The sequence below is a fragment of the Mastomys coucha genome, unplaced genomic scaffold, assembly GCF_008632895.1.
Source record: "Mastomys coucha isolate ucsf_1 unplaced genomic scaffold, UCSF_Mcou_1 pScaffold13, whole genome shotgun sequence".
Taxonomy (NCBI): Eukaryota; Metazoa; Chordata; class Mammalia; order Rodentia; family Muridae; genus Mastomys; species Mastomys coucha.
In genome coordinates this window covers 53,110,675-53,133,809 of record NW_022196895.1, presented here as the reverse complement: position 1 = coordinate 53,133,809, position 23,135 = coordinate 53,110,675, and the positions used below count along the sequence as shown (strand labels likewise).

Here is a 23,135-nt window from a genome sequence, read left to right as displayed (position 1 = left end):
CATATAAAATTTTACAACTGAGGGATAATTTTATGTTAAGTATTTTATTAATGAAGCTATATATTTTAAATAGTAAAGTGCCAAGTCAATTTGGCCACTTGAATCCTGTTAGAGTTATGTGTAAGTTTCAGTCAAGATGCTTAAACTACAAACATCTTAATTAACTAATTAACTAATTTAATTCCTCATCTACTCTTGCAAAACATTCTGTGTGGGGCTACTCTGTTAACACTTCTTTCTTAAAGTTGTTTGCTTGATTTTACAAATGTACATTTGTAATGTCCATTGTAAATGCACTTACAAATTTATTCTCTCAATACAGTACAAGTGGACTATGTCTATTAACATTCTGGGATGGGGTGGGAGGGGGAATCAAGATGAGTTCAACTTTATAAGCAGGTTAGCTTCCAGTGTCCTGGCCCACAGCAGCCTTGTGACAGGGAAATGGTGTGCCTTGGGTTTCAGACGTTAACAAAAGCAAACAAGCCACAAGAAAGCGTTGACCTAAGCAGGTCAATGTAAGACAGCATCCTTACTAACCAACTGCCTCTAGGCCCTTAGCTTCACACACACAATCTGCGCAGCTCTCCTCACTCATCAGAGGAGCATCTTTCTGCAATGGATGGCGGCTAATAGAGATGCAGAAATCCCCAGGGACTGCAAGTAAGTTACTGTGGACTGCTCAGTCCTAAAAGGGGACATCTAATAAACACCCCTCCCACTAAGGCTCGGGAACAACATGGAAGATGGGATGGGAAGACTGGAAGAGCGGGAGCTTGAACTTCTATGGTATTTTCTACACACAACAAAATGAAGCCAGCCCAATTTCCAGCATAGATGGAGGAGGGGCTCAGGAAGCAGAGCCCTAGCTGAGGGGCTGACGCAATCGATGGCTGTGAGGAGGAAGAGTCCCTTCAGGGATAAGTTCCACAATACGCTGTCCATGCTCTAGAGCATGGCCCCACACCAACACACAATGCACCAGTTATTTGGAATCAATGGGTTACAAAGAGGCCATGAAATTGGGAAGGAGACAGGGTGGGGCAGACTTAGGAGGAGGTAAGTGGGGGGGGTGGAGGGTGGATATGATTCTATAAAAGAAATGACAAATCTAAAGTATATGATAGTCCTAACTTTAGTCAACTTGACAGACTCTAGACTCACTTGGGAGGATGAGCCACTGGGGAATGCCTGTGGGCAATATCCTGAATGTGTTTACAGAAATGGCAAGATCCACCCACTGTAGACAGCGCTACCCCCTGACTGGGATCCTGGACTGTCTACATGGAAAATGGGAGCTCAGCAGCACCAGGGTCATGCCATTTTGAAAACTTCATTTTGGTCTACTAGTAACAACTCCAGCAACTGGAGTCACCTGGTTTCTAGACGTTAATTAACCTGTTCTGTAGATTATTGACTCTTCTGGCCTGTGGGCTCCAGGTAAAATGTTTATAGAGCACGGGACATTCTTTTACTCACTGCTCATATTCCTCCAGACAGTAGCTTCTCAACTCCCTGCCCCGACTCCTAACTACCTCAGTGAGTAAGCTCACGGTGGTCTCTGATTCTTGCTGAGACCCCTCTGCAGGTTTTCCTCTAGAATAAGTCCGTGTCTACACTATCCTAAATCTCTTATTCCCTGGTTTGCCTCTTAGTCACCTTCCATTTAGTGATCCACACCCGGAAGGTGCCTATGCAGGAGAACCTGCGAGGCAGAGTGAGACAAGCAGGGAGCCAGGCAGAAGCCAGGAAGATAAGGCTGGAATGCAGGAAACCTTGAATGATATTCCACTGCAGCAGTAAACATGTGTGGTCCTCTTTCCAGGGGCAACCACTGTCAAAGCCAGGACAGGTTGCAGTAAATTACATTTGGGCTTAATAGAAGCTTTTACTGCCAAGAAGGGTGGTTAACTTTATCTTATGTTTATGAGTGTCTTGCCCATGTGCCTGACTGTGTATCATGTGGGTACCTAGTACCCACAGAGGCCACAAGAGGGTGTCAGGGCTCCTGAAACTGGAGTTACAGTCATTTGTGAGCCAGCATGTGGGTGCTGGGAATTGAACTCAGATCCTTTGGAAAAGCAGTCAGTACTGAGTCATCACTGAGCCATCATTCTAACCCAAGGGCAGACACATTATTTTAGGATACAGGAGTCCCTCTAGGCCAGTGGTTCTCAGCCTTCCTAATGCTTTGTTTGACCCTTTAATACGTTAGTATATGGTGAGTCCCAACCATAAAATTATTTCGTTGTTATTTCATGACTATAATTTTGCTACTGTTATGAATCTTACTGTATGTATCTGATATTTCTGATGGTCTCAAGCTAACCCTGTCGTTCAACCCCCACATCAATTGCCATGACCCACGGGCTGAGAACCACTGCTCTGTGCAGTTTATAGGAAAGAGTTGGCCCACGGTCATCGAGAAAGATGAAACAAGAGATCTTCCAAAACAGAAAGCAGACTTTCAAAAGGAGGAGCACCCTTTTCCTTGAGGGGTCCTAAGCCCTCAAAGGACTGGGGCATGTCCTCTGATCCTCTAGAAAGAGAGAGCAACGGTATGGTCTGAGGGAAAGCTCCCACTGAGCTGGGGCTTGTGAGGGGTCCACCTGGATGAGGGTCACAGGTCAAGACAGCCACTGATGGATGGGAAGTCACAATTGATCACTCCTGGTTGGAATTGCCAGGGGGCAGGGAGGAACAACTTCTAGAACAGACTTAATCTGAGGAAATCAGTGCCTGGGAGGTCTCTAGATTGGGAAACAGACAGTTCACTGTCCACTTAGATCAGAGGTAGCTACAGTAGAGCAAGTAGGCACCCATTGCCATAGACTAAAAGACGATCATGAGTATAAGATCTATGACCAGCCAGGGCATGGGTCTGAAGTGAGAGGGCAGTTTCTAGGAAAACAAGACTAGAAGCCGGTTACTGTAGTTTGGGGGAAACTGCCACCCCATAACCAAAACAGAGAAACCTTCCAATCCAGTGTGACCGTGGCTAACAAGCAGCAGCAGCACACATCCATTCATTCGCCATTGTTCTTGATTCTGGACGCCATGTGACCATCAAGCTCCCACCTACAAGTCTCCATGTGGTGGGCTGTACCCTTGAATTATGAAGCAGATAAGCCCTTCTCTCTCTTAAGTGGCTTTTGTTGGAGTGTTTTATTCAGCGAGAGGAAAAGAAACGGAGACAGTAGAAAACCAACTCCAAATCAGCCCTTCAAGTTTTCACTCGGTTTACAAATGTTCAGCAAAGACAAACTGTTTGCCAAGCACTGTAATGAGCCTCTGGAAATTCAGTGCTAAGCAAAACTCAATCAACTTAGAAACTTGTACAAGACACAACCAAAATCACAGTACCAGCACCAAAGGATACTGGGATGAGTCAACCCAGTAACAGCGATACACTCGAAGGCTGGGTCTGTATGCTGGGACTAAGGACAGTTATGCTGGACAGAAGGACTGTGACTGCAAAGTCTGGGGAAGGCCCCCAACTCACAGCTGAGTTCTGAAAGATAAATCAAGCTTCCGTAAGCCACGGGAAGTAAGAATTTAAAGAGGGAAAGGGGAAACCTTCCATTAAAAAAAAAAGTGAGCCCGCTGCAGGTATAAACAAAGGGAGCAGACCCATAGACCCATTCAAGAAAAGTCTCATGGTGAGACAAGATGGAGGGGCAAGCTGGGCGGTGGTGGTGCACGCCTTTAATCCCAGAACTTGGGAGGCAGAGGCAGGCGGATTTCTGAGTTCAAGGCCAGCCTGGTCTACAGAGTGAGTTCCAGGACAGCCAGGGCTATACAGAGAAACCTTGTCTCGAAAATCCAAAAAAAAAAAAAAAAAAAAAAGATGGAGGGGCAGCCAGGGGCGCAGATGTCCAGCCTTCCTGACAGAGGTAAGAGGCAGGACATTTTAAAGAACAGAAAGGCACTGGAGTGGAGGAAGATCATGATCCTATGCATCCATCATGCCAGGCTGAGATTCTGTGGCCTAAACTAAGGTGGTGATGATAGAGATAAGAAAGAGGAGATGTTTAGTGGGTACTACTCAGTGAGTGCCCATAAAGGCGAGGAGGGGTTGAGGCAGCACTACACAGGTGGGCCGGCAGATGCTGGTTACAACAGGTAGACAGAGAGCAGTGTAAGAGGTCAAGGAGGTTGATGGGGTCTTTTAGAGGATAAAGTGTTTCACCTCTAACTCACCAGGATTAAGTTCCTTGAAACACTTACGTGGGGGCAGCAACTGGATCTGAAGTTCACAAACCACAAGTGTCGAGGACATACCAATGGCTTCTGATATCACGTTCTGCCATATCTCTTCTAAGAAGGGTATACCAAAATAAAGGGACTACTACTTACCACCAAACCTTCTTCCAGACATGTAGCCGACTAAGATGCAGAAATAGGACCAACAAAATGGCAGGAAGAAATATGGAGACTGTGGTTCTCAGAAGTCAACATTTCAAGGTACTAAATACTGAAAAGAAGCCAGAAGGGACGATGTGAAAGTTTCCATGGGTTTGCTAAAATACAGACCATCTCAGAACTGTTTCCAAAGACGGAAGACTGGGGAGTAGGAAAGTAGATATGTACTCCACCAAAGCCGGGTTGTGAAGAGGGGAAACACAAGACATTAAAGAGGCTAAATCTGTCTATTCCCTACTGGGCAAGGACAGATAAACTGAAAGAGAAAGGCCCAAATCACTTTCTACCAAGGTTATCTCTTTCCTTCATCTCTTATCAGTCAAGCCCGTTTCTGCTCCTGGGAAGAGGCTATCTAATCCTTGCCAATGGCTAGGTCCTATTGAAAGATAATCCCAATCTCTCAGCATGAGCAAAAGAGCACACCTGAAATACAAGACCATCTACTGTTTGAGAAATGGCTTGAACACAGTACTGAGTTAAACTTCGAAGACATAAACATACTTTCTCCCTCCCTCCCCCCCAAAAAATAGAAAGAAAGAAATAAAGAGAAAACGAAACCTATATGAACACTAATCACTGATACAGCGGTTGATAGAGCTTTTTTTTTAAGAAACAAAATGTTGTCTGAATACATCAACATTACTACGGGGTGGGGGTGGGGAGACAGAAATAGCTTAGAAGATTAGAACTCAGGGTCTGATCAAACTGGTCTTCAAAACTGCTTGCGCCTACTTTAGTCTGGTTTTTAAAAATACATGGCTACTTAGAAGAAAGGTAGGATAACGGACTTTTAGTAAAGTCAGAGCATCGAAAGCTATTTCTATTGATATTCCAGATATCAATAAGTAAGACTGCCTCGAATACCCATGGGCAGACTCAGGACGGAGGTCAGCAGTCTAACACTCTCAGTGCAGAGCCCAAAATAAACTTCCCTAAACACTCAGTGATTCAAACAGTGCTCAGGCAGCACCAGAGGGCCAAAAAGTACCAGGTTCACAGGCGAGTCAAAGCTGCCTCTCACATCAGAGTCCTGACCAAAACTCTGGGACAAGACATCCTGCCACTTAGGAAATAAGCAGTCCTAAATTTCTTGCCGAAATGGGGAGGGTTAAAAGCGGCCGGCGGGGTGGCGCTGGACACTCCCGGGGATCCCGGGAGGAGCCGCAGCGTCCCACCAGGGCCGGCGGCCTGGGCAGTCTGTGCCACGTCTGCAGGCCGGGCAGGGCCGGGCGAAGGTCCGCGGGCCTGGCTACCCGTGCACGCACCGGAGGGTGCGGCCGGGAGAGCGGGGATCGGGGCCAGAGCGGTGTTGGAAGGGACCCCGCTGTCCCGATGAGTATCTCCGCCGCCGGGAGACCCCGCATCCCGACGCCGGCCGCCCAGCCGGCCCGCCCACCTGGGGCTCGCCCTTGTCCCGTCGCCGCCGCGCGGGGTCACCGCCCAAGCCGGCGCTCACCTGGGTCGGAGCGAGCGCCTGCGCAGAAAGCTGCCCACGCGGCTCGGGGTCGGGGCCCGGATCGGGGGTCCCGCGCGGGGATCCGGCTTACGGTGGTGGACGAGGAAGATCAGAGGAGCGTGTGTCCCGCGCCAAGATGGCCTCCGCGCCGCCCCGCTGCCACGTCGCCGACACGCCCCGACACGCCCCTCGGCCGGCCTCCACAGGGCCTCCCGCCCCACACCCACCCAGAACCGGCCGGAGTGCTCCACCGTCCACGTCGTTCTGTCCCCACCCCCCCTCACAGCGGGACAGTGATCAAAGCTTTCCGCGAAGCTGAGGTGGCCTCCTGGGAGCTACTGGGCACGAGAAGGGTGGCGAGTTACTTGCCAATTTTTTTCTTAAGTACAGGAAATGCACATTATTTTATAATAATAATAATAATAATAATAATAATAATAATAATAAAGCGAAAGTCTGGGACCAACTTCTTATCATATAGGCACCTGGAACAATTATTGTCCAATAATCCAACCACATAGGTTAAAGAAACCAATGAATGAAGTGTAAAATAAAAGTAAAAAAAAAAAAACAACAGAATTTCACAATCAGAAACCTTAATTTGGATCTAAATACCCCTGCCCTTGTTCTGCAGCATTCCCTGGTTAAGAACCAACTATTCTCCTTATTCCTATGTATAAAATGGGAATTATACTGTTGTCCATCACTATAGCACTCGGGTAACAGAGTCGCCAATAAAATAAGACAGATGCACGGACTTTCAAGCTGCCTGGTGTTCTATATAGGAAGGATGGCAGCTTTTGCTGTAGTTGGGACTTTTCCTACAGAGATTTGACACTGATGCGTCTCTTGAACCTGGCAGCTTTAAACACTGCAATGCTTTCCTGAAAACTAATACTATTTAGCAGTTTCCTGACCGTAGCTCTGGCTCTGTAGCTCCAATGGGTTGTCATCTGCATTACCTTATGCACTCAGAATGTGTGTAGGCGACCGGCCTTCTGGGTTACTCTTCACCCTCTTCCTCCCCTTAGTTCACACCCTGAATAGTTATAAGGTGTGTTGATTTCTTCATTCATTTAGCAAATGTTAATTAATGGCTGCAGTGTGCCAAGCATTGGTACTTTGGATACTGCAGTGAACAAGACAGACCAGGTCTTTCTTAATGCGTAGCTTTCCTTCGAATAACAAAAAGCCCATGAGCTGGAAAATTAGTGAGACAACACAGAGTGATATGACATGGACCATAATTTCACACTTAAGAGTGTAGGGTAAACAACGTAAGGCTTCGTGTAAGCAATAAGATTTGGACAGAAACATATCCCAAAGCAGGCTGTGATTATCTAGACAGAAGGAAAAGCACAAAGGGAGTTGGGAGGTGAGGGTGGGGTGTGCTTTGTCAAGGAGGAAGTCAGAGGTTGGTAAGAGTAGGACACAGAGAACAGGAACCAGGTCAAACCCAGCCTATAGGCCATGGTGAAGCCTAATGGGTTCAATTCTGAATGAAACGGGAAGCGTATGGATGGAATTGACAGAGATGACAAGCTTTTATCTCAGTTTTCCATCATACACTCATCACCGTGTGCCTGTAGCACACACAGGTGTGAAGATGACCACTAGAGGGACAGGGGTGGCTTAGACTGTGAGGGTGGTATATGTAAACTAGACATGTCTTGAAAAATGAGCTGCATCTAATTGACTGATGGCTTCAATTTGGACCCTATACATTTTTTGAGTCTGTCCTAACAAATGGCAGTGTTTAAAACCAACGGATTTTATACAGAAGCCAGTGCTCCAAGACCAATATGTCAGCCGGGACCACTCTCTAAGACTTAGGGGAGAATCCTTTATGTCCCTTTCAGCCTCTTTGAGGGCACAGGTGTTTCTGAGCTCGCACCAACTAGCCCCAGTCACTGTCCCTGTGTTTATGTGGCCACCTTTCCCCCCATGGCTCTGTAGCTCCTTCTTTCTCTGTAAATATATTTGTCATTGCATTGAGGATCCAGCCCAAGTCTAAAGACACTTAGAAGTCTTACCGAGAACTTACTCACACATAAGGTCACAGATAAACATAACTCTGGGGAGAGTCACTATTCGACTGACCATATAGACAAAGAGGCAGAAAGGAATGAGGTATATAGGATTATAAGATAGATGTTGGGCTGGGCGGTGGTGGCGCACACCTTTAATCCCAGCACTTGGGAGGCAGAGGCAGGCGGATTTCTGAGTTCAAGGCCAGCCTGGGCTACAGAGTGAGTTCTAGGACAGCCAGGGCTACACAGAGAAACCCTGTCTCGAAAAAAAGAAAAAGAAAAAAAGATTTTTCAGTTGTCAATCTTGAGTGATATTTATAATATAAGGTAATCATCACTTTTTTGGTTGCTATGGCCATAAATCCCTGACAAGAATCAATTTAAGGGAAAAAGGGTGCATTGTGATTTATAGCTTAAGGACTATAGTTTAAGGACTATCTTGCCAGGCAAGGCATATGGCAGGAGAATGCATCAGCCAATCACGTTATGCTCCAATCAGGAAGCCCAGAGGAAACAGGAAGTAGGACCATACTAAGAAACCTCAAGAGAACCACATCCTCTAGCCAGGTGCCACCTCAAGGTCTTCCCCAGCTAAAAACATGTGTTCACACCTATAAGCCTATGAGGGGCATTTGACATTCAAATCATGATATAAGGTATGCTTTTCTTAGCCCCTTTTCATTTGACTTCCTGATATGTTTGTATAATAACCGGTACCATTATTCTAGAATTATAAATATAGAAACCAAGCCTTGCAGGATTGTATAGAGAGCTGGACTTGAGGCACAGTATTCATAGAGGCTACCCCCAGCTACTGGCTTACTTTTAGGATGGTAATGAAATAAAATGTGTTCTTAAATGGGCAGACGGTGAGGGGAGTCAGCAGACGATTACAACTTAAGGAGAAAACCAAATACCACTGTGGCGGTTAGTTTTTTTGTCAACTTCACACAACCTAGGGTCACTGGGAGGAGGGAACCTCAGTTGAGAATTACCTCCATCAGGCTGCCCTGTGATCATGTCTGTGGATCATGGTCTGCGTCAAGGATTGGTGTAGGATAGCCTAGCCCATTGTGGGTTGTATAAGACATCGAACTGAGTGAGTAAGTAAGTCTATGAGCAGCATTCCTCGGTGGTCTCTGCAATCGTTCCTATTTACAGTTTCCAGCCTTGAGTTCTCGAAAAGCAAATGGGGTTCAGTGTTGGCACCTTACCACCTTGGTGTCAGAACTGCCCTCGGGAGGCAAAACACAAGAGGCTTAGTTCCTTTCTGCCCACTGGGGTGCCAGGCTCACGGGACACCACCAGGGTGCTCAGGGGAGATGGAGCACAGTCTAAGATATGGGTCCCAGCCTGTGTCTAAACAGTGTGGGCTCGGATGGAGACTGTGGTTCTCAAACTCCTGGGTACCCAGATGCTGCTGGAAACCACAAAGAGAACAAGTTGGGGGAGGGGCGGTGTTGCTGAGAGCCTGAGATAAGCCCTAGGTGGGGGTGAGTGAGCTTAGCTCAGGGTTAGTGCCAGGAGTACAGAGAGGCCTTCTGTGGGAGACTTAGGCATGGGCCTTATGACTAAGGCCTCCCCACACTGCCGTCCTTGGTGAAAGAGACAGTCCTTGCTTGACCAAACTGTTTATTCAGGGAGGAAAAGGATGCGTATGGCTTATTCAGGGTGAACCAGAGATTAAATACCTTTTGCAGGAAGGAATGTCTGGGAAGGGAAGCTTATTGACTAAACCCTTGGGCCTATCTAGATACCTCATTAGCATGCAGAACTCTAGGCTCTATGCTACACGACCAGTTGTCATGGTCCTCTTAGTGGGATGTTGTGGTCCCGTACTCCAGGACAGGAATATGGTCTGGAGCTAGTGAACTCCTGCCGTTCTCAATTAAGAGTCTGGGGTTCTGAACTTGTGCTACTTTCTTACCGGTTCTTCCCTCTTGTAGCAAGGTCCCCTGCCCCACAGACAAACCCCTCCCATACCTCCGTTAGCAATGGGCAGAGATACCTTGTTGGTGGTGTTGCTCTTCTATCAGTCAGGGGCAGAGCAGACAGCAGCCCTTTGTTCATCCTAGCTTGATGCCTGGTGACCAAAGCTGTAGTATGCCTAAGACACAGAAAAAAATCAAATCAAATCCAGACAGTACAGCTCAGAAGGAGGAAGACAAAAGACCTGCAGACTGCCGTGTCACCTACATACCTGACTCCCGGGGCAGGCACAGGCCCTAGACACCTACTTGCCTACACAATGGAGGATATCGCCAGGGTCCAGACAGCAATGTGGCCAGCCTGCAGCTGTAGCCACACAATGTGTGAGTATGTAGTGGTCAAATGGGAGAGAAAGAGAAGTGGAACAGCCTGAGCATTATGAAGAGAGATAGACCTGGAGACTTGAGGGTAGAGAGGAGCAGCCTGTTGTGAGTGGCCAGCCTCACCATCTAGGGCTATGTTGAGGACCCAGACTGAGCTGCCACTGAGGGTCATATCAGGATCCATAGCTATGCGACCCGTGGAAGGGGACTGTGTTGATGTTCATGCCTCATATGATGACTAGAGAACATAGAGCTGTCCCAGGTTGGGGTAGCCACTGGGGACTACATGAATGTCCAGGGGCTGTGCATAACTAGCCATGCTTTTCACTGGATTCGGTGCTGTGGAGAGCTGGCCCCATCTCTCACTGCTGGTAGCATTTAGAATAGCAGGCCCTGCACCTCATCCAGGCACCACAGTGGAGCTGGCCCTGGGTAAGCCGAGCCAAGGGCATGAGTGGGGGAGAGCTAACCCCACCACTCATCTGCCCTGTAGGTGGCACAGGCACAGGGATGATGCCTTCAACCCTCCTTGCTACCTCCAGCAATTGAAGAAAGCTGCTGACGGGATTGTGAGCTCTGGAGAGCTAGCCCTGTCCCTCACCATCTTCAGCACTTGGGAGCCAAGCATATTCAAACCACGACAGTCTCTATGACACAAGACAACAACAGGATAACACGGAGGAGTCCAGATGAGGATCCAATATTGATGGTGTCACAGAAGCCAGTGATCTTGGGAGAGCGGGCCCTGTACCTCACCTGGAGAGCCCAGCAGAGCTGACTCTGGTGATAGGGGCCTAGGAGAGCCAGCCCCAAAGGTGTGTGGGTGGGAGAGCTAGCCCTGCCACTCATCTACAACGAGGTAGCTTGAGTATAGGGATGATGCCTCCCCCACTCACCCATCACAACCTGTGGCAATTGGGAGAGCTGGCCTTGGGGTCGTGAGAGCAGGTGAGCTATCCCTGTCCCTCACTAGCTGTAGCACTTGGGAGAATGGGCCCTGCACATTGCCTGGGCAGCACAGTAGAGTTGGCTCTGGTGAAGGGGTGCAGGTGAGCCAGTCCCAAGGGCAAGAACACAGGAGAGCTGGCCCCACCACTTGTCTGCCATGAAATGGTGTGGGTGTGGTGGATGCCCTTTCTCCATAGCCCCTTGACTCCAGTGGTAGTTGGGAGACCTGACCCCAAGGGCATAAGAGAAGAGCTAGCCCTGACCTCTCACCAGCTATAGCACTAAGGAAAAGAGGGACAATGCAGTGGAGCTGACCCTGATGGTGATGGTGAGGATGAGCCAGCTGCAGGAGAGCTGTCCCAGCCCCTCACGGGCTGCAGCATCTGGGAGAGTAGGGCCTGTGCTTTGACTGGGCAGCATAGTAGAGCTAGCTTTAGTGGTAAGGCTACAGGTAAGCCAGCCCCCAGCCCCCAGGACATGAGAGCAGAAATGCTGATCCTCCTGCTGATGGTTGTACTGGGTGACCTAGCCTGAGCAGTGCTGGAGATCTCGCCCTGGTGGTGCTGATAAGGGAGAGCCAGAGCACTGACCAGATCAGATAGCTTAACGGAGGCCCAGACAAACAAAATCATAACCCCCCTGGACTCTCTAATCTAGCCCAATTAGAGTTAATAGATCTATTTTTAAATATTTATAGGACCACTTTTAGTGTCTTCAATATTCTTATGGCTATTCAAACAGACAATCACAGGTGAATGGGAGCCACACTGACCGAGCATCTTGCAGCACAGCTGGGAGGGAAGATACTGTTGATCCTGGTTGCAAATGATGGGCTCTCTGAGAATACAGCTCAAGAGCAACACAAACAGCTAGGCTACTTCAGCAGACTCTGTAGGGTTATTGTCAACATGTAGAGGTGCACACACACACAATCATATGCATATAATATGTGTGTGAGTTGTTTGGCAGCTAAGAAAGAGAGTAAATCTTGCCATGGATATTACATGAGACACTTATTCTGAAAAATTATGTGGTGCCCATACTCAGGCCCACACACATGCATAAAAGGAAAAAAGTCTTAAAAATCAAATTACATCTCTAGCTTGATTATTAGGTGGATAGTTAAGCAATCTAAGACTCAGAGAAGTGTGGATGTGATGTCTAAGTGGCATGGTAAAGGTTAGCTGTTGACTAGTCAAGTGTCAGTGTTGGGATTTCAATCTAGGCTGTTTGGTTACAAAGTTACATGTCTTAAACTATATTGCATTTGGGGTTTTGATTCCTGGGTCGCTTGCCTCCTGAATATGAATTCCAGGTGAATAATTCATAATTTTTATGTTTTCAGGTATTTTTCCTGCTTGATGCTGGTCCACCCTGTGGGTGCCTGGTGCTCCCAGAAGCCAGAAGACAATGTCAGAGTCCCCCAAACTGGCGTTACGGGCATTTGTAAACTGCTTTATATGGGCGCTTGGAATGCAAGACCCTTTGCAAGATCAGCAAGTGCTCTTCAACGTCGAACCAGATCTCCAGCTCCCACAGATGTAATTTTTAAATTAAGTTTTTCTAAGTTTATTCATTTTCAACTTAAAAATTTAGATATAGGGATCATTACCTCTGTTTGTCTAAAATACTCGCTCGTCAGAGCTATTGTTAATAGTAGCTACCTTTTGTTCTCAAAAACATTTCAATTTGACAATAGATGGTGTGTGTGTGTGTGTGTGTTGTCCCTGGGTGGGTGCACTTGTATATGTGTACATATGCACATGTATATATATGTATATAGAGGCCAGGGGACAACATTGGATGTTATCCCCTGGGTGTTGTCCACCTTTTCCTTGATATATACCCTCTCAATATATTGGAATTCACCAGTGAGCCAGGCTGGCCGGCCAGCAAGCTTCAGGATCCACCCAAGCTCCTTCCCAGCACTAGGATTGCAAGTGTTCACTGCCACACCCGGCAGGTTTTTTAACATGAGGTTTGGAGATCAAACTAGGTCTTTGTGATTGCAAGACAAGCATTTTACAGACTGAGTCCCGTCCCAGCCTCACCAGTAAATTGTATTATCAGCTACAAAGACGTTAAGTTGTGTGTTCTGTACAGGTGAGCTATACTGTGAAAGTGTCAACACTTGTATCCCCAACACACACACTCATACACACACATAGCGGTCATCATCACAGTTACATTGTGCCTTTAAAGATGAGCTTACTTATCATCTTTACAGAATACATACTTATAAGAGTTCTTCAATCCAGTGTTAGCTCTGGCTATCGGAAAATGACTAAGTAAAACAACTTGGAGGAGAAAAGATTTATTTGGGACCATGATTTCAGACATGGCAGCTCATGGGCCATTGGCTCCATTGCTCCTGAGCCTACACTGAGGCAAAATATCATGGCAGGGAAGAGAGGGCAGAACAAAGATTCTCAACCCAGGACAGCCGAGAAGCAGAGGGAAGGGGTGGTAAGGGTCTGGTGTTCCATTCAAAGACACTGTGCCCTGTCTATCTTCCCCCAACAAGACCCTCTCTCTAACGATTGCCTCATCTCCTAATAGCACCACATGCTATTAACCAAACTTAAAGCACCTGGCTCTTAGAAGACATTTTGGATCCAAACCCAAGTAGGCCTTTGTTTTCCACATTAAAAAAAAAAAAAAAAAATTAAATGCCCAGTCTCACTTGGCACTCTAGACTCTTCTTTAAAGCTGTAGCCTGCTCTACATTCCTTATCTCAGGCACCAGCCCTAAGGGCCTATACTGCATGAACCTGACCTACTGTTTCTGACCTACTCGGAGTCCCTTCCCCCAAAATGTGAATTTCCCTGTCTGTCTTCTGCTAGCAGGAGTCTCTCAGTTTTCAAGTGCCAGCTCAAAGTGTTCTTCCACGATACCATCTTTTCACATTGTCTGATCGCTGGGTGTACATGCTTGTATCGCCTATTCATTTAGGAGCTACGATTAGACTCTCACCACATTCCATGCTACTGAAAACCGTCCAGCACTCACAAAAGTAAAATATCGAAATGTAGTAAGGCCTGTGCCCTGTCTTCTGAATGTTTCCTCCTGGCTCAGAGTGACTGTCTTTGACCACCCACGTACCCCTGATAGGACAACCTAATTCTTGGTTCACTGTCTATCTTTCTCATTATGAAAACAAGTTCCATGAACACGCGTGCTTGTTTACCTTCCCAAGCTTAGTTTCTGATATTGAGCAGGCTCAGACAGTCTTGGTTGAAGGAGTGAGTCTGAGCACCTTGGGGATTAGGAAACTGTGCTTGGGTCCTGCAGACCCTGCTGGGGAGGGGTGATTCTTCCCATCCTTTCCAAAGGCTCACGATTGCGATTCAGTCTGATCAAAAACATTTCAGACACAGCTCAGCTCTTTATTTTCTTCATATACTTAAAATTCTCATAAAATTGGCCTCAGAAATGTGACTTCTCTGGCAGAAGTTAAGATTAGTGTGGCCTGTGTATGGCTTAAGTTTTAGGTGTCAGAGTTCCTGGAAACATTTCAAAATTTCCACACAATGTTTATCGAGTGAAGCTCTATGCCAGAAGACAAGACCAACAGTAACACAAAATAATTCCTTTCCCTCCTCTTTCTCGTTGCTTTTCTGAAACGTTCATGACTTCTTTGAGATCTCATACAATGTGTTTTGATCACATTGACCCCCCTCTCCCCAGCTCTTCCCGGATCACCTCTCCTTTCCCTTCCCACTCAACCTTTTCTTTTTTATGCCCATCAAGGCCAATTTGTGCTGCCCAGATATTCTTGGATACGTGGCTATGTACTGGAGCATGGATAGCTACTCAGGGGCTACACTCTTAGAGAAAGCCAAGCCTTCTCCAGTTGCCAGTAGCTCCTTAGCTGGGAGGCTTATATGCACTGTTTAAGGCTGAACGTTCTACTAGTTGTGTCTTGAAAATATGCATCCTTTTGGCTAGACTTCATAGTGCTGGAAGGTGCTAGGCAAGCTACCAGAGGAGAAAATTAATCATAAGTCCTATCCAGCTGTGAAACCTGTAAGCTACCGTTATAACTTAGGAAAGTCACACCTGTTCAATAGAGACATGAATGTCATAGAGACAACCAGCCACTTTCTGACTAGATTAAGGTCTACTCTCCAAGGTGAAACTCATACTTGCCATCGTCACCAAGCCAAAATTCCATGTCTAGACAGGTCACAGACCTCAGGAGACTTATTCTGCTAGGAGAGAATCTATTACTACCATTATTCTGCTAAGTGGACATTGCATTAAACTGAACTTCTAATGACACATACTATAGATTAAGGAATCTCCCAGCCCTTAGGACAGAAGTTTTAGTTTGCTGATGATTATTAACACAAAGACCCACAACGGGTAAAGGTACAAAGAATAAGAGACTGCAGACTCCTCAGTCCTACTTTCTTTCCTGAAGAAGGTGATGTTCAGTGAGAAAGGAGCCTGCTCAGAGTGTGAAAATGTTGGTGCTATCACAGATGTGCACGCAAGAATAAGGGAACACATACTGTGTGGCATAGCTGTCATTGTCAGACTTTCCTGGACCTGCCAGCAGATAAATAATGTCTGTGTCTTATTAATTTTATTATAGCCTAGGCTACTTATCTTAATTAATTAACCTGACTATTCTAGTTTACATTCTGTCTCATGGCCTATTACCTCTCTCTCTCCTTCCTCTCCTTTTCCCTTCCCCCTTCCTCTCTCTCTCCAATGAACTCCAACCTTTTCCATGTCTGGCTGGAGAATCTTCCACTTCTGCTTCTCCTCATAGAGACCCTGTCTGTGAGAAGTCCTACCTTCCCTTTTCCTGCCTAGCTTTGATACACAGACCAGAGATTTATGTTTGGCATTTTCTTCTATTGCCCAATATCTTGTATTTGGAGACAGACCTTCCCTCACGGAACCTGTAGTTCAACGGTTGGCTATGTGGCCTAGTCAGTGAGTTCTGGGAATCTGCCTTCCTCTGCCTTCATATTACAGAGGTTAGATACATACCACCACATTCAGCATTTTACACAGGTGTTTGGGATCTGAACTTGGGTCCTCATGCTTGTATGATAGATCCTTTATCCACTGAGTCATTTACCCAGACCATACGCCTGGCTTTTTATGTGAGTTCCGGTGATTAAACTCAAGTCCTCATGCTTGCAAGACCAACACCTAACCAGATGAGCCATCTCCCAGTCCATTGGTACATTGCTTTTAAAGATTGTCAGTCTCAAGGCACATCCCCTACTTACAGGCAAGAGAAAGAGTCAGCTATTGCAACTCCTGTGTCCGTCTGTGTGACTCGGGATCTTCCCAAATGCAAACAATCAGAAGACAAATCCTTCTCTTTATTCATGAAGCTGTTTTCAGAATTTGTCTTCTCTATTCCATTAACAGTATCATTCAGCAATGAGGAACAAATCCTGACAGCCATTCCTCCTCCACCAACTCTATTATTCAGAACTCCAAGCATGTTGGAGCTTTCTATTGCCTCTATTTCTATTGCCATGGCTTCAGCACTGTTCCGTTACTAGGTTAAGGTACAAGGCTGACCTAATGACACAAATGTGGATTTCTACACCACTACCACCAGGTTAATCAGATGAACCTTGCTTTCTTCCACCTCCTAATAAGGGAATAAACTTCAAATCCTTTAGCCTTGATTTACCACTGTACTAATTATTGTGGGGTTTTAAAAGGCAATGTGCATGACCCAAGAACCCAAGATGCCACAAACTCACAGACATCAAAGATCCAACTAGGACAGTGGCTCTTAGTTTTTTGTATCTGTCTTAGTTAGGGTTTTATTGTTATGAAGAGACACCATGACCACAGCAAACTCTTATAATTTTTTTTAAGTTGGGACTGGCTTACAGTCAGAGGTTCAGTCTATTATCATCACGGCAGGAAGCATGGTGGCATACAGGCCAGACATGGCACTAGAGGAGGAGCTGAGAGTTCTACATCTGGATCCAGAGGCAGTAGGAAGGAAGACAGAGCCACTGGGCCTGCCTTGAGCTTTTGAGACCTCAAAGTTCACCTCCCAGTGACACATTTTCTCCAACAAAACTACATCTACTCCAACAAGGCCACATCTCCTAAGAGTACCACTCCCTATGGAGTTATCGTGGCCATTTTTATTTAAACCACCACAGTATCATACCAAAGAAGATTAATGATGTGAACATTTGAGAGTAAGTAAAACCCCAATGGAGGGGGGGGGTAGTTATCTATCCATGAGATGACCAGCTTGTTAGGGGATGTTGAAGCCCATCTGTACATCTCTGACTCCAGCTTTGGCCTTTACTATTTGCTAGCTGTTAGTCACTAGTTGATGTTGACACCTTTAACTCAGAAGGTGCCTCAAGATACTAAACTCTGTTCTCACATTCACATTACCAGTGACAGCTACAAGCTTCAACATGGCAGACAGTTAATCCAGTCACAACGACTGTGATATATATAGCAAGTCTTTCAGTTACCTCCTGTGTAACTGCTTGTCTTTGGGGTGGTCTGAGGTGGTCTCCTAGGTGATAGCATTTTGCTAGAATCCACCCTTACTTAAACTTTATCTGCACTGGAAAAAAGGTACTGAGAGCAAGAATATCAACAAGGGAGATAGAGCTTTGGATATGTCCCTCAAGGGTCGGGGTATGGTTGTAAGCCAGCCTGCTGTCACTGGTCCAGAGCCTTGTCCTGCTTCTTATTTGTAAAGTTTATTTATCTCTTATGCAGTTACAAGCCTTTTTTTATCTTCCTCAATGTCTTGGGCTTTGCTGCTTTAACCCTTAATCTCTCTGTGGAAGCCAGCCTGTGTTCTCACTATCAACAGCTACCTAACGCCCGATACCATCCTTATTGGCTTTCAACATTTTCTGTTCCTCACAGCTTTGTGGATACTGGACCTTCTCTCCTTTAAAACCTCACTTTGCCCCCTTTAAAGCCTTTTTTTTTTATTCTCTCTGTCTAACAGACACATTAGTTCTGTCAGGAATTCCTAACTATACTTGAGTAGTATGTGAATTGTGTATGTGTTGCAATAGAGTACAGTTACTTTGCTTGCCTACATAAGGTCAGATGTCCATAGTAGCCAGAATTATTTCCCCCTACGTTTCTTTACTATCTACAATGATATTTTTGTGCCTAACAGGCACCCTACTGAAAATGTCTACCGGAAAATGAGCTAAGCTCCCACTTGCTCCTTATTAACTGAGTGACCTGCAAGTGAGTCTTTAAAAATCTGGTATTGTTAAATCTAAAAGTTCATATGGTCCCTATTTGAGGAAAGACATGAGGGATACTCTCTAGGCACAGTCCTAAATTGTGAATAGATCACTGAAGGGTGACCTAATGGATCAGTAACAACTTGATAACTCACTAGAATGATGCTTTCAACAGAGCACTACACTTTGCCACCGAATCACTGCACGGACTGTCCTCAGCCTCCAGGTGCTGAAGTCCACTATAGAAGTCCCACTACTTGGTGTAACACATTTTTACCATCTTGAATATTTCTATTTCAAACAAGGAACCCCTCACATTTTTTATTTTCTTCCACATTTGAGAAACTATGTCTAAAGATACTAAAACATTCTTTTATATGATTTGGTGTGAACTTAAGCTTTCAGCTCCTTTGAGAAACTACCAAGGAGTTGTCATGGCTGGAAAGTAAAATCCCTTTTACCTTTGTTTAGAGAAAAACCATCTAGACCACTGACCAAAGTGGTTGAGACATCTCACCTTCCTACTGGCCTCATCTGAGGACTCTATTATTGTCTATCCTCATCAGCATCTGGAGTTTCATTACTATGGGCTTGACTGAAGGTATGGACGGACGGCGCTATCACATTGTTGTTTTAATTTGCCAATATCTAATAATGTTTGGTGTTGAAGTCCTTTAATATGTATATTTGCCACCTGCAGAATCTTCTCTGGCAATGTATCCTCAAGATTAGTGCCCATTTACAAAATAAAGTACCCTCTATTTCTTCCTTGATGGTGTCATACGTGTAAACAATGCATCTTGAGCATATCTAACTCCAACCTTCCTTTCCCACTCCTATGAGGCACCTCCTACATTTCTTCTACCCTCACCTTTCTCCCCTCTGTTGCAATACACTTAGTCCTATCAGTACTGCCTGTTGGTTAGTATGTTGATGGGCCTTGCTAGCTGGATCTTGTACAGTTCTTACAGAGGCAACAAATAGCTGCAGTGAATTCATGCGTGTAGGAGCCAGGGCATGTCCAGAACACAGCATTGCACAGCTCTCCTCCCCACCCTCTGTCTCTTCTATTCTTTCAACCCCTTCTTCTTGATGATGTTCACTGAGCTGGGGGGCAAGGACCAGAGGATGTTTTGATATAGCACCTACCTTGACTTCAATATCTGAGGGTAGATAAATTGTAATTAATAAGATTAGGGGTGTGGGTGGCATGGTTTCAAGTGTCTTTAATGTCACAACCAGGGGAGAAAGAGAGGCAGGCAGAACTTTGTCAGCCTCAGATAAGCCAAAGCTACATAGGGAGACCCTACTTCAGAAAGAGAGGGGTGGGGGTAGAAGTAAGATGGCTGAGGTAAGACATATTAGACTGAATGTAAAAAGAAAACAAAATAAAAATGGGGAAGTAGCCAGGAAGCTTGGGGTGGGGGGAGTCGAGATATTAGTAGGATCCACAGATTCTAGAAATTGTTGTAACTAAGAAAAGTTAGTGTGGAAGAAGCAAAAGGAAAAGGGGCTAAGGTGAGAGTAAAATGAGAAGCCGTAGAAAGAGCACAGGTGCAAGTGTGTGGGATGTGGCCAGAGAGGTCAGAGAGAACACCTTGGAATGGCTACCTTGGAGAAGAAATACCCACAGTAATCTAAACCCTAACTGGCCAGGATGCCAACAAAACCATCATGAGATACACAGCAAGAGTGGAGACTGTTAACAGAAAATGAGGGTTAAAAAGAATACGTAGGGGGTTTGTGCTGGGTTGAAGGGTGGAGTTCTCAGACCCCTCTGGCTCTCGCAGGCTCCATATGCTTTCAATGTGTTGTCCTCTATCACCAAACATATGAGACTTGTGGGTGCAAAGTTGCCCCCCACTTCCCTTTAGTCACCTGTTAGCATCTACAAAATAAGTAATGATGGCCTCTCTCTCATTTGTGGTATGACCAGCTGGGGTCTCCTTCTGTTCTTGAACAGATATGTATCACTTTATTGATATTTTTAGAGGCTAAGGCTTGGATTTATAGATTTTTCTTTATTGAGATTTTAAATCGTATCGATTTCCAGCTTTTAGTATTTATTGTCCCACTTTAAGTTAATCTGGTATTCTTTTTCTATTTTCTTACAACAGAAGCTTAGGTTATTGACTTTTGGAGCTTTCCTCTGATATACATGTGCAAAGCTTTAAGTTTCTCCTAAAGCAAAGCTTTTGCCATGTCCACATGTTTTGACAAGTTTTATATCCCAACTAGTTACATTTTGTTAAAATTTCTAGGTATCTTTCTGCTGTTGGTGTCTAGCTTAATTCCATTGTGGCATAAGATAATTCTTTTTAAAGAATTTCTTATATTTATCTAGTGTCTCTGTATGAGAGAGTGGGTGTGTGGAGGCACACACAGAGGACAAGGACAGCGTCAGAACTCTTGGACCTGGACATACAAGCACTTGTGAGCCACGCGACCCGAGTGCCAGAAACCAAGCTCATGTCCTCTGCAAGAGCCACAAGGGCTGGTAACTGCTGAGCCGTCTCTCTAGCCCCAAGAGTTTGCCTTTTAAAATGTCCCTTTCTGAAGTCTGCTAAGGTGCTTCGTATGGCCCATAATGTGCTTTATTTTGGCAACCGTTTTGTGTAAGCTTGAGAAGCATCCGCATTCTGCTGCCATGGAACCCTTCTGTAAATGTCAATTAGATTCAGTTGACTGATGCTGCCTCTTCGGTTCAGATGTGTCATTAATGTTTTCCTCTTTTCTGGATCTGTCAATTACCAAGAGAGGAACACCGGAACCTCTAATTAGAATGATAGGTTCATTTATTTCTGTCTGAAGTGCTATTTAATTGGCTTCATGTGCTTTTAATGTTGTGTTGTTGGCTCATACCCATTAGGGATGGCGGTGTCATTCTGGATACACAATGCCTTTACCATTTTGTAATATCCCACTTTTTTTTTTTCTGATTTGTTTTTATGTCTGAATTCTTCTTTGTATGGCACTAACATATCTACCCCAGATATGATTTATACTAGCATGCTGTGTATTTCTTCATCTTGCTGCAGGTGTACCTGAAAGATATCACAGGTTCGTGTGCAGAACATTACAATAAATTAAATGCCACCAGAGAGCAAGCAACATGAATTTCTTGGTATCTCACCATGTACAAAAGTTACGTACACAACATGCACTAGGATTATGCTTAAAACTGCGCAAATGCAATGAAGTTTGCTTCATTAGTTGATTCTCCCTTTCACAATAGATGTCTTCATAACTTCATGCCGCTTTAGTTACCCACAGTAGAGCATTTATCCAAACTGGGACCACTCTCCTTGGCTAGGCTCATGCCACTGTCTATTCCTCTGCTGTCATTTGAACAATACTCATCACATCTCATAGAAGAGCGTGTTTCAGGTAACTGTTTCCTTTGCTCATGGATGAGAAACATTCCCTCATTCTCCAAAACGGTTTCCCTGAGCTTGAGCAATTCGGCTCTATCTTCAGGCACTGGTACAGTGGCAGTTCTAAGAGCATGGTTAAGACTGCACACCCCAGACTGGCACCTGTGCAGCACAGAACAAGTTGCACCTCAGAGGTGACATGATCATCTGGCTGCCTTGTTGACATATCAGGAATGCACTATTCATCATAAGAAATTTCCTTTGGGTCATAACCAGCATGAAAAAAATTAGAGATTCTGCAAATACTGCATAAATATATGCAACCATGTGCTACATTACGAGTCAAAATCAGAGTCTATTTTAGTGTTAACATCAAGCCCTTAGGAGAATTTAAAAAAAAAAAAAGCCCTCCTATGCCATTTATACACACCAAAAACTATTTACAATTAGGGCTAGGATAGGCAGCAATGACGCTGGACAGACTCTGCGCCTGGAGAAAATGCTTCAGCTAATATGAAGGTCTTTCCCAGCAAGCACATAAGCCTTCTGGCCATACGAATGCCATTTATAAGTCATTGAATAAAACCAGAAAGCAAAGCAGGTCTCAGGAAACCTCATCCTTTCCAAATGGAAAATGCTCTTCCAGGTCAGGCTTCATTCAGTGAGGGAGATGAGTTAAGACTTTGAATACAATAGCCCTCTGAAAAATGACTTTCTCTTACACTAAGATAAGATAATAGTGGTTATTGGATTCTCCCTGTGTCTCTCTCTATCTCTATGTCTCTCTGTCTCTCTGTTGGCAGGAGGAAGGCCCTCCCACATCTGTTCCACACAGGTTGGGGGCCAACAAATTCGGCTCTTGCGGAAGCAGAAAGGGCGCCGTGGTTCATGCTTTCTCATAGGTTGAAGAAGTAATACTCGTTGCATCTTCAGAAGTTTTAATACCGGAAGGGCAGTTGCTTGCAAAGTACTTGGCACCATGGTCTGAGTCCATCTGGAGCGCCATGATGATCTGTGTAAGGGCCTCCTGAGAACAGTCAGCGGATGCTAACTAAGTACTCCTGTAAGGACCTCCTGAGAACAGTCAGCAGATGCTAACTAAGTACTCTTGCTCTAGCAGCTTCTGTCACAGTGCTTTTGTGAGTAGCACTCTTAGCATTTGGAACCTGCTGTGTGCCAAAGTAAGCAAACCTGGTGTCAGGTGCACAACAACTTGTGGGGGGGGGGGTGGAAAGAACAAGGGTGCTGCTCTGTCGGGCCAGCACCCAAACTGTCATACAGCGAACAGAACTCTGAGTGATAACTTAGGAGGTAAAGGTCTTAGTTTCTACATTTAAACCAGAATTCCAGTTATATGGAAACTCAAACAGAAATA

The 23,135-nt window shown here is 45.4% G+C and overlaps 1 protein-coding gene across 14 annotated transcripts in view; it reads right to left on the bottom strand.

Annotated features, from left to right (window-relative positions):
- Prrc1 (proline rich coiled-coil 1) overlaps nt 1-6,122 on the bottom strand; it is a 110,313-nt gene extending 104,191 nt beyond the window's left edge. For 7 of the 14 annotated variants that reach the window (XR_004117289.1, XR_004117291.1, XR_004117298.1 and 4 more), the window contains exon 1: nt 5,879-6,118. The gene's annotated coding sequence lies outside the window, so the exon portion shown is untranslated. The other 7 variants (XR_004117290.1, XR_004117292.1, XR_004117293.1 and 4 more) reach the window with 5 other exon arrangements.
- Between the last annotated feature and the right edge of the window lie 17,013 nt (nt 6,123-23,135).